The sequence below is a fragment of the Sceloporus undulatus genome, chromosome 8 (assembly GCF_019175285.1).
Source record: "Sceloporus undulatus isolate JIND9_A2432 ecotype Alabama chromosome 8, SceUnd_v1.1, whole genome shotgun sequence".
Classification (NCBI taxonomy): Eukaryota; Metazoa; Chordata; class Lepidosauria; order Squamata; family Phrynosomatidae; genus Sceloporus; species Sceloporus undulatus.
This window is the reverse complement of record NC_056529.1, coordinates 10,663,208-10,674,078: the sequence shown is the minus strand read 5'-3', so window position 1 is coordinate 10,674,078 and position 10,871 is coordinate 10,663,208. Positions and strand designations below refer to the sequence as shown.

General features: G+C 39.7%; 1 long non-coding RNA gene across 1 annotated transcript in view; it reads left to right on the top strand.

The window, feature by feature from the left end:
• Positions 1-4,604, top strand: part of LOC121937436 — a 27,394-nt gene extending 22,790 nt beyond the window's left edge. The window contains exon 3 of the long non-coding RNA XR_006105140.1: positions 3,928-4,604. This is a non-coding gene — a long non-coding RNA (uncharacterized LOC121937436). The remainder of the gene's footprint in view (positions 1-3,927) is intronic.
• Positions 4,605-10,871: the final 6,267 nt, after the last annotated feature.

Sequence of the window (10,871 nt, the reverse complement as noted above, 5' to 3'; positions counted from 1 at the left end):
GATTAGACCCAGATAAAACTCTGCATGCCTTGAACATGTTCTGAATGCATTGCATCGTTGACTCCATCTTTTCGAATGCTTGCATGTGTAAGCAACCAAACTTGCGAGATGTGCACTGAGTGGTTCCAAGTGTGAACAACATCTGGAATGGATGAGTGTGATGATTTGCATCATCATGCTAAAAAAAAGCGAGTATCTGAATGTAATGTTAGTTATGTTATTAAAGTGTGGTTTTTGACATGAAACCAATAAAAAGAATTAAAAAAAAAATCCAGGATGAACCCAGGTGGATCTCCATTGTTTAGACACATTCACATCATTGCACTAGAAAAATGACATCTGTATGTGGTCTACCAAGGCCTGCCAGGTTATTTTAGCACTTTAGGAAGAATGCTCCAAATCATTGATTCCTACCAGTATCATTCCATGCTATAGGCTTTCTTAGGTGTGCACATGTGGGGACACATTTCTATAATGTGAAGATGCAGGGGAAAACTAAGTGCTTTTACTTTAGGAGCCTTTCTTTTCATGCTCCTAAGCATGGAAAGAAAGCAAGGAAAGAAAAATAACCCTTCCTTTATAGATGTAGACTACTTTGCCAAAGAACGCTTGGTGGTCAAGTTTCACAAAGCAAGAAAAGAGGCAATCTGGAGGCAGGCGATAAGAGCAACAATTTACAAGTACAGGATCTGTTATGCAGTGGAGCTTTATCCATGACTCCAGTGTTACATGCACAATATGTAAGGGTTAATCACTGGATCAGTTTGCAGCTGGTGAGTCCTCCCAAGGGGAATCTTAGCAATAGACTCTTGTATGTAGACAAGGTCAGTTCTGCTCTTCAGGTCAGCAGGTCATGTGATAAAGGGACTCTGCAACTTCCAACTCCTAAGGACACGGTGCCAATCGCATTTTGTGGCTGCTGCTAGAACGGTCTCCTTGTGGTTTTAGCTGACTCCATCAAAATGCATGTGTAGCCCTGTGGCAAATATGGGGAGGAGGGTGTTCATATTATTTCTGTCCCAGCAAGTAGCATAAGCACAGAAGAGGTAAACAGAGAGGCATCCCTGAAGCTTAATATCTTAAAGGTCTACGTGCATTTCTTCTCTTATGGCCAGATATCAAAACTGCAAAGGAGGACAAGGCACCACAAAATGTAGCCATTCAAAAAAAAAGGAGGACATGCAAAATAAGTCTTAAACACTAATAAAAATAAATTCTTTTTAATTTATTTATTCTATTGCACTTTTTTATGTACTAGGCTGTATTTTTTTATGAACGTATTTCATTAAAATACCTTTTTGACTTGCAATAGACTTATAGAACTTTGAGCAAGACATCTGCTTGAAATTTTGCTTACTAACAACAAACCTTTGGCTGAATTGACCTTTAAATTATTCCTTTAATTTGCCCATTGTGATGAAATTAAGTCATGCTCAAAATGGAGGACATTTTGGAGTTCCTCCTGGACTGAAGGTTGAAATGTAGGACATGTCCAGGAAAAGGAAGATGGCTGGTCAACCTGCGCTTACTATTTATTTATTAAAATATTTATTTCATTCCCTGTAACAAGAGATCTTGGGGTGGGAAAGAGACAATAAAACCACAATTTAAAGCAATTCAACAAGACAATCAATCCCAAAATCCAATGAAACTCTAACGGTTGGCCCACAAGGCTTGGTGAAGAATCATGTTTCAACTTGGTTAAATTTGCCAAAATGAGGCATGCAAAAGGAAAGGCATTTCACATTTGCGGAGCCACAGATGCATAGATTTCTATGCATCTATGGGTGGATGCTATACTTTGGGATGCAGAAGATTTGCATAAGGATGGGTGAGAGTTTCATTTGGTTCACTTTTAATTAATAAATAAATAAATGAGAGCTTTCCAAAATGTGCACATTTCCTTGTAAGTTCAAGAGAAAGTGTATGACATTTAAAAGCTATAACTGCAGGAGAAAGCAAAGTTAATAAATTCACCCATTCAAGCAGGGGTCTTTCAGTGCTTAGTAGCTCTTTAAAGTCTGGCTTTGAATCACTGTGTATTCCAGGGTGGGCATAATGTGGCCCATGGGTCACATGTGGCCTCTGGGCCCGCTAAGTCCCCCAAAGCCCCAAACACCCCATTTTAAAAAACAGTGCATTTAAAAAATTCAGGCAATCCTTCCCCCTCCAAATTATGCAGAAATCCCACTAAATGTGTAAAAATATATAAAAATTATCACCTCTCCACAAATTCCTCTCATAGTACCTTAACCTACCTCTGTTTTTCTCAGCAATCTATCTTAAAATGCTGATTATTGTCACAATTTTCAGAGAGATTGCAGAAGAAAACAGAGATATTTGGGCTTGCTGTGGGTGGGTGGGTGGGTCAAAGCAGCCTGTGGGGGGCTGGAATGGGAGAAAATTCCCCCCTGGTTCCTAATGTTTGCTGAATTAGGATGACCCATGTGTTTGTCTATTTGTTCATCCATAATGTCCTCAGCACTTGTCTCCAACGCCACCTCAGATTAGTTTTCTTAATTTTAATTTTTTCTTAATTAATTTCTTCCTGTCTGCTTTCTTTATAGCCCAGCTCTCACATCCATATATGATAATGGGGAATACAGTGACTTGGACACTTCTAACTTTAGTGCTCATTTGTATATCTTTACATTTTTAGCTACTGTCTAGTTTTTTAATAGCTGCCCTTTCCATTCCTTGTTTTCTTTTGAATTCTTGATGGCAGTCTCCACTCTGGTCAATATTTGATCCAAGGTACAGGAAATCTTTGACTATTTCGATTTCTTCATTATCTAGGTTGAATTTATGCAGATGCTCAGTGGTCATTATTTCTGTTTTCTTTATGTTCTGTAGTAAGCCTGCCTTTGCACTTTCTTCTTTAATCTTTCTTAGTAGTTGTTCCAAGTCTCTGATATTTTCTGCTAATATGGTGTCTGTATAACTTAAATTGTTGATGTTCTTTCCTCCTATATTCACTCCTCCTTCTGAGTCTAAATCTGCTCTCTGTATGGTATCTTCTGCATACAAGTACATGGTGATAGAATGCATCCTTGTCTTACCCCTTTTTCAATTCAGTTCTAACAGTAGTATCTTGTCCTAAGAACAGATTCCTTATCAGGACTATTAAATGTAGTGGCACTCCCATTTCTTTAAGAGATTTTCATAGCCTTTTTAACCCTATCAGTTTTTACAATTATCTATCCAATGGCATGAAGGGTAAGGATCAAAAACCAAATAAGTAGCCCTTTTATTCCACAGTGGACATTCCATCTTCAAGATAGCTGATGCCATCAATGAAACGCCATTCATTATTGGTGCAAACATCCCGGATAGATCACCAAAACAAACAAATTTAGGAATGAAAACTATAGGCTTATTGTGCAGGTTTCCCCAATGCCATCATTTCTTCACAGTCTTCATTTCTGTTTGTATCTGATGCAAGTGTGAAACACATCCATGGGGTAAATTTTGCCAATGTTTTTTTTAAAAAAGATATTTTAAAACAGAATAACAATCGATATATGAGGGTCTGGCAGCAACGTTTCTATAGTGGAGGGTTGGTCCCGTTCAGGGGGCAGGTTCTGTCCATTTCTCTTGTGCACTGCTACCCTTCTGCAACAGCCCGGCCCTCCGCCCCAACCAGCTTCAAATCACTGGGGAGAGGGTAATTTAAGCTATACTTGATGTAACCTATACATCACTGTCTTCTGGACCAGCTTTAAAATTAAACTCTGATGTACAAAGTTAAACCAAAATGAGATAAAAATTGGCAGGGGTTGAAGAGGGTCAAAGTAGTCAAAACAGAAGGTAGACTATTGCTTCTTTTGATTTATGTTATTCTGCACACTAGGAAAAAAAAATAAAATTATAAGTCTCACTGAGACTTTTTTCACTGCAAATAATGCATTCCTAATTTGTTTTCTATAGACTACCATGCCTTTGATGTGGAAGATGAAGAAATAAAATTATAAAGGAGGAGAAGAAGAAACAATGAGGTGGGGAGGAAAAGAGCATGTAGTTGGGCTTTTTAAAAAACTGTTAAAAGATAACAGTTATGCTTTAAACATAGTTGAAATGCTATTTTTATTGCCCATAAACGTTTATGTGCAGATATTTGTCTGAAATCTTGGATGTAAGTTTTTGAATATTAGCACACATATGTGAACAATAGAGAACCATTATTTGGTCATGTTTTCCATCTGCATCAATATTGCACAATGCCAATAACCACCCTCTTTCTCTGGACTTCTGATTACCAAATGTTTCCAGTACCTCCTATGGGTATTTCTACAATGTGATTGCTGAATAATTGGCATTGCCCATGTACCCTGAAGCAATGCTGGCTCCTTGTAAAGTGGTCCCATAGGATTACTTTATATGCGACAGGAGATACCTGCTTGCCACAAAATCACATAGGTAATGAACAGCAAGACTGGTCCTTTGATACAATACAGTTATAGCTTTATGATTCCACTATCCTTATCCTTAGCTTATATCTGCAAGTTGGCGAGGGGTGACAGACAGTGTGGTGTAGTGGGCTCAGCACTGGCCTACAACTCAGGGCTTGATTTGCTCCTTGAGCATAAAAAACCCATTGGGTGACCTTGGGCAAGTCACACTCTCTCAGCCACAGAGGATAGCAATGACAACCACTCCTTGAAGAAACTTGCCAAGAAAACTCTATGATAGAGTTGCCTTAGGGCCTCCATAAGTAAAAATGACTTCAAGGCACCCAACAACAACAACATTGAGGCATAAGAACTCTCTGGTTGTACCTCTAAACTGGAAATCCAAGGATTCTATAGAACAGAATCGTGGCAGTTAAAGTGGAACCATAGCACTGTAATTTTGTAGTGTGATATTTTGCTGTCTGAGGCTTTTTCTTTAGGGCTTTTTCTCCATTTCTCAAATCGCAACTGTGAGTTCAAGAACGCAACCCCAACATAAATCAAGACCTGCCTTTAATTGCAGGGCAGTTTTTAAAGATGCATACAGCATTGCAGAAGAGAAGTGGGATTGTCCATTTCCTAATTACATTTACAGAATCTGTTCCTGTGAGGACAATGACTACTCAACAATAAGTCGACCTCATGTATAAGTGGAGGGCAGGTTTTGGAGTCACAATTATGGATTTTGATATGATCCCTGGATAAGTTGAGGGTAAAATTTAGGGGCAATGTAACAAAGGATCTAAAGGATGAATCAAAGGAAAACAATACCAAAGAATTTACAAAATTTCAGCAGGCATAACTCTTTGTGCTCACCATAAAGGCTGGATGAATGAGAGAATAGAGAGGGGACAGTGCTTCCAGGACAGATTATTCTTGCCTTTCACCAGGAAATGGTTCCTTTTCAAATAAGAGTTAAAGTACAGTACTCAGTGTGACCCATGGATAAGTTGATTCACATTTTTGGGGTCAATTTTTTTGACTAAAATTTCTACATGAGTATATACAGTACATCATGATACATTTTTTCCCTCCTGTATGGTTTTTAATATCTTTTCTTGATGAAGAAGCCGGTGGAGCCGGCTTCTTCATCAAGCAACATATATTTTGTGCATTTTGGTTGGCCAATCAAGATATCACTGTTTGGGGTATTTTGGATGTTATTGTACTTTGCTGCATATCCTTTATGGCTGCCTCTGGATATGTGTTAGATACAGTCTGTTCAGAATTTAAAACTAGCTAACTAAGGCCTGAGACAGACGGGCCGAAAGCACCATCTTGCCACCAATACTAGCATGTGGCAACCACACGCTCCAGAACTCTAGTATGTGTGGGTGGTGGCCTAATGGTGGCATCACATCCACATGGGCACTGCCATCTTGATGTAAGGGACATGCAGCGTCCATATGTCACTGCACATTGCTCACATCATGAGTGCGCCAGTAGCACACTCAAAACATAACCCGGGCACCACAAAAAGAACCTGGAAAAACCGGGTTCTTTTTACTCCGGAGGGACGTTGCACGGTTTGACAGCTGCAGCATCCCTGTGGAGTTAAAACGGGCACCTGCAGACCGCCATTTTCGGGTGGTCTGTCTAGGACCTACATTAGATATCAGGAAAAATCAAATACTGAACTCTGCACGACTACCTTTCTGTTCAAGAAACCCATAAATGGGTTCCAGATAGCATACGTGCTTGTCTCCTTCATTTTATCCTCACAATAATCCTGACAGGCAGACTAAACTGAGGGCTTGCCTAAGCTCAACCGGTAAGGTTTATGGTTGAGTTTGGATTTGAAGCCAGGGTTCTTTGGACTAACTCCAGTGTTCTAACCACTCTACAACACTAGTTCTTTATATTCATGGAAATCACATCCTTTCACCTAAAAAAATGCTTCGACCACAGCTGGATTTGGTTACCCAGTGGGAATGTAATGGTGTAGCCTACACACCCACCTCCCTTGAGTTTTAGTTCACATACTTTAGGGCTTTTTCTCCGGCACTGAAACATCTCAAGGCTGAATCCTGAGTCAAGTTAAACTCTAATCCATTCCAGGGTTGTTAAGTTTCTAACCTGGGAAGATTATTTATTCCTGGATGTAGGCAGAAATAAATATTTAATGTATTGCCTGTAATAAAACATAAGCTTAAGTTGAATGGTGGTGTGTGTATGGAGGGGGGAGAGAGTTGCCCAATGAATGTGCTTTAAGGAGGAATGCCCTAATTTCTATCGCTTTGCTTTCATTATGCTGCAAAGCATTACAAGCCAAAGCAGTTTCCTGATGAAACCTTCTGATGGCAGGCTGCTTGAACAAGATGACTGTTTCTAATGATCAACAGCTGCCTCTGTGGTTTTTTCGCAGTCTAGTGATTCATGTCTTTTGCCCAGAAATGATCAGTGGAACAAATGTTTGCTTAGATATATTACAGAGGAACAATCAGGAGGTGGAGTGGGGGAAGGAGAGGAATGGGAGACAGTTTAATAGCAATGCGTCTGTCAGTTATCTGATAGTTTGACAATTAACTTAAACTAGTCATGGGAAGTAACTTGGAAAGCCTTCCTTTTTTCTTTTTCTTTTCTTTCTGCTTTTTTTTTTTTTAAAGCAAAATCACATCCTGGAAACTTCACTTTCTTCTAGGTTTTTACTTCATACATGAGAGCTACTGTGAAGCATATGCACTTCCTAAAGTTTCTTTTTAAACCTTTGCATCCAGTAGCAACTTGCATCCAATCTTCTATTCTTTTTAGGGTTACCCCTCAGCCTGTATGTTCCTGGTTGAGATAAAAAATGTGTTCTTTCAAATAACTATTACACACAATGGCTAAAAACATTGCAACAAAATGTTGCAGTACAGAGTACTCCTATTCTCCTTCCTTCCCCCCAGCTATGCTTTCTTCTTGGATATTCCTTTCCACTGATCATGCACAGCTTTCATTTGACTGTTTGGAGGTGTATCTCTTCATAGAATTTTCTCTGTAATGCTTTTTGCACTTTTGGAAACTTTGGGTTTCTCCCAGGCCTGGTGATATGTGCCTCAGTTGTTTGTGTGTGTGGTGATGTTTTGGGTAACATTAATGATAACCCTCACTCCCTGAACATATAGCTAGAAATAGAAGGGATGAAATAGGAATGCTCTTTCGACCAAGGAATTCCAAAATATAATTTAAAAACAATAACAAAAATATTTTGTTAATTAAAATAAAAAAATCAATGCTGAAACAGACTTATCCAGAAACCAGTGGTAAAATAATAATCAAATCAGATACTAACGAATGCTGGAGAGAATATACAAGAGACCACTCTCATTAGGTGACATTTCTCCCCTAAACACAGTAAAGGTAGTGATTGGTTCTGTCTGATTATCAAGCAAACACAAATGTACATCCATGTTCTGACTATTGCATGTGCGGATTCTACTGGATGTCAGGATGTCTGGGACCAATTTGGGCTAATCTATGGATTATGAGCTAATTTACTGATCATGTTTTCACTCCACGTGGGACTCAGTGTGGCATATGTACCAAGGTACTGATTAGAGTGCTTAGCTTTAAAATGTATAGGCTGCTTCTTCATATATTTTCAATCTTTTACACATAAACACACCAAAAAGAAATCGAAGGCTTTCGTGGCCGGCACTCGTGGTTTTTTGTGGGTTTTTCGGGCATCTTCAGAGGATACTGACCACTCTCTTCCATGCCAGCATTCTCTGAAGATGTCAGCCATAGATGCTGGCAAAACATCAGGCATAAACTCTTCTAGAACATGGCCACAAAGCCTGAAAAACCCACCAAAAACACCAAAAAGAATCAATCTGTCATTTAGCAGAGCGCCAGCACTGACTTCTTGTTGATATGTGCTTTCAAGCCATTTCTGACTTACGGTGCCCCTAAAGGGAATCTATCATGTGGTTTTCTTGGCAAGTTTCTTCAGAGAAGATATACCATTGCCATCCTCTGTGGCTGAGAGTGTGTGACTTGCCCAAAGTCAGCCAGTGGGTTTCCATGGCTGAGCCAGGATTCGAACCCTGGTTCTCCAGGGTCATAGTCCAACACTCAAACCACTACACCATGTTGCAGCCTTGCTTTCTCTACTTGCTCTCTGCTTATAATCTTGTGCATGAACACTGGTGGGGATCAATGTAATATTCTATAACGATGCTTATTTAAAGAGTATTCACAGTTCTTGTTGCGAATGACAAATATACAGGAAAGTGGAGAACAATACAAGCAGAGGCTGTTTGCTGCTGAAGGGATACACAGCCTTAGCCACAGGATTCTTTCAACGCACATGAGTCAGTGCCAATTTCCCAGGGTTAACTCACCCTGTGGCTTGTTCTTGTGGTTTAGCATGTGGGAGAGAAAGGGGAGGGGAAAGTGAGAAAGCGAGAGGATCAAATTGTCCTCACAGCATGGATTTCTGATGGGTATCCACATGAAGGAAGCCACTGGAGGAATGAGCAGGTGCACAGGTCTAATTATATTCTCTGCGTTGGGAAGGAGATGTAAACTTTCCAGTTGTTTCCCATGTAGATGTAAGGTGTTATTGGTAGTTATCAAATGAAAGGAGTGCACAAGGACAAGGCATCTGGAGAGAAAGGAAGGGAGGCGAGAGCATGGAAAAGAGATTAGCATAGAGACATGGGCTAGAGAACAACACGCAACAAATAAAACACATGCTGCTAATTGGCCCTAGACTTAGAGGTCATCTAAAGGAGGAGAGGCGAGGTGATTCCAGATGCACAAAAGGAAATACTTTTCTATGCAGCCTGTAATTCACTGGGACAGTTCAATGCCACAGGAAATGCTGGGGACCACTTGTCTAAATGGGCTCAAAAGTGTATAAGAACAATTTACACAGAATGAATCAAGTAGACAAGATGTGAACTTTAGGAGCAGAGGGAGCCTAGTACTAAAGGCTGATCACTGGGAAACCCTGTTGCTTGTTTTTGGCCTTCTTCCCAGAAGCATCTGGTTGCCCACCAGTTCATCTTGTGGCAGGATCCTATTGGCCCTTTAGTTTCTTATAAGAGCCATTACTTCAGTGCTGTGGATGGAGCAAACTGCAGGATAAGTGACCCACCAAAGTAAGCACAACTCCCACCTCCCTATATGATGTAGTTCTAGGTAAAGTATGAGCTTTCGGATCATCTGTCAACTTTGGGGAAGCCCATGAATTTCATAGGGATTTCTTAGGCAAGGAATACTCAGAGATAGTTTGCCGCTGCATAATATAATTTTTGCATTTTTGTTTTATCCCGATAAAGGTATCACTTTTTGTAAAGATTGTGGTATATGGCTGGTGATGAGTCTGAAGAAGGGGATCCTCTCTATCTGTGGGGACTCCCCATCATTCCTACAGTATAACCAACTCTTACTCTTTCCCCATCGATATGTAAATGCTCCCTCCAACCATTCTACATCTATTACTAAATCTTTATACACATGCCTAGCCACACATAACCTCTCATACGATAGTAGCAATACACCACCTATAGTAGAATTTATGAAACAGGATGGAAGTTTTATTAACCTGAGATCTTCACATGATGGCTTGTTCTGGGTAGCCCTTCTTTTGGAGAGTAGGCAAATGGAGATAGGGCCTTTTCTTCAGGCAGTGCCATTGGGAAATATGATGATTACTTTACTGCCATGACCGTCTTATGTATATTGTGTGAGCTTTTAAAACTTGTGATTTGTTGTGTGAAAATGAAGGAGAGGGAAAATGAACCATCCCAGGAACAACTGATGATGAAAAGTGGGATGCATTTTTAAATAAATAAATAGTAGTTTTATCTGTGAAGGAATCATTTCAACGGTTAGTATATTTCAACAAGCACAACAGCACAAATAATTACGCAGGGGTATGTGTGTGTACGTGTGTATATGTCACATAGCAGTTCTGCTCTGGGAAAACACATGTACGTAATCTTTGAGGATATTTCTGTAAATTCTTGCCTTCTATGCTCATAAACTACTATTTTAGCCATCTTTGTATTCCAGGTGAATCAAAGCTAGACTACCAACCTCTAGGGGAGTCTGTTTCATATAATTATCAGTATTCAAAGAATGACTGTAGATGTTGTGGCTTAACAGCAGGTGAATAGCACTTATCTGAATATTAAATAAAGTGCAACTGGATTTCTGGATATTACTTCCTGGCAAAAGAAACCCTTTCAAAGTCATTAGTACAGGAGACCAGTGCAGCAGCTATAGTGACCCCTAAGAGCCCAAATCTTTGCATCCTTCATTGTGTACATCTTTAGGGAACGTGTGCGTAAGACCACATTCTACATTTTCTTACTGAGACATTTAAGTTCAGGTTCCTTGAACTAAGGAATTTGCTTGAAGGTCTATGCTTGAGCAGGATAATCAGATGTTTCAAATGTTTGTTTTATAAACACTATTGGACATTTTCCAGTT